Genomic DNA, 1,575 nt, shown 5'->3' on the forward strand with positions numbered 1-1,575 from the left:
GGGGAGAAAGAGCGATCTAAAGGAGAGAGAGTGATCAAAAGAAGAGAGAGTGTGGTGAGGTGACAGGACATGAGAAAAAAACTGCTGAGAAGGGAAAGAGAGAGAGAGACAGACTCTGGCAGCATCAAAGAGGGAGAAAGCCAAGCTTTTCCAGAGACTGAGTGAGGACGCCGGAGGGGAGCCAGGAGCAGAGACAGCCACGTGGTCCACCACTATTCAGTCCAGGGACCCTGCTCAGCAGCCGAGCATCACTCAGCTCAGGGGAGACGACCCACGCCTTTCAGGGATTGCAATACCCAGGGCTTTTTTTCTCAAACAATAGGTGCTGGAACTCAACCACGACCCCCCAAAACCCCTCCTCCCACACACACCCTCCAAATCACATCAAATAGTGGGGGTGGTCAGTCGAATTTCACAAACAGGGTCTTAAAGGAGCATTAAATACCAGGATTGCATTACATACAGAGTGCAGAGTTCAGGGGGGTTACACACAGAGTGCAGAGCTGTCACTTGTAAACACAGAAAATGGACTTCTGTGTTTACAAGTGATTGTGGTGAGCAGCCCCCTCAAGGGTCTGAGCCAGAGGTGGTGGAACTGAGTTCCACCAAGTTCCCCCTGAAAAAAAGCCCTGGCAATACCCATCCGGGTATCGGGTCAGCCGCTGCCTGTTCACCTTGCGAGATTCGCTACCAGTCATCTCGATCGGCCATCAGCAAGAGATCCAGTGCCTTAGAACTTCACTAGGAGCATCAGGAACCTGAACCAGCACCTAGGATTACTGTTGTGTCATCGCACAGAGGACTGGTGAGCGGGTGCAAACCCAACATCCTTCTTGACAGAATAGGTTGGACTTGATGGACTTGTGTCTTTTTTCAACCTCACCTACTATGTAACTATGTAACAATACTGACACTGCATACAGACAACAATTTCCCTTTTTAGTGTCACAGGATGCTTGTTTGGAGTTGCCATCTCTAGTAGTTTGTCCTTTTTAAATCTCTACCCAATGGAACATTCTAGATGATTACTGCTCAACGTGAGCTTGTTTAAACCTACTCTTAAAACAAGGGCCCTCTGTCTGCTAGCAGAAGACACTACTATTCTTCACCTCAGGACCTGTAACGTTACAGAACTGTGCTTACTGTACTTGTGTAACCTATTTCTTTTCTTTGTATGTTTGCCTCTCAAGGGTGTTTGCAGCCCAGAAGCTGAGAAGTGGATCAGTCTTCTCTCCTCCCTCTCAGCGCCTGTGTTAAGGGCATATAGATTACTGTCTTTTCTATACTTATAGTTGCTAAGCATTGAAGTTTATATTTTCTAATATATTAATTCTTTGCAGCAAGGTTTAAACGTGTTGTAATTTTCAATATGCTTTAAACCGTGATAATATATTCAGCTCATTTATCACTACCAGTTGTGTCTGTCTGTTTCTAATATCAATCCACAGCCAGCATATTGGTACTTTTTTCACTTGCATTCTTGAAAGTATTTGCAGAAATGTTATACCTAACCAGGTGTGCCAGAGGGGCCGAGGCCATTCTTGAGAAGCAGAACAGAGAACCCAAAATCACCAA

The sequence above is a fragment of the Aquarana catesbeiana genome, linkage group LG06, assembly GCF_042186555.1.
Source record: "Aquarana catesbeiana isolate 2022-GZ linkage group LG06, ASM4218655v1, whole genome shotgun sequence".
Classification (NCBI taxonomy): Eukaryota; Metazoa; Chordata; class Amphibia; order Anura; family Ranidae; genus Aquarana; species Aquarana catesbeiana.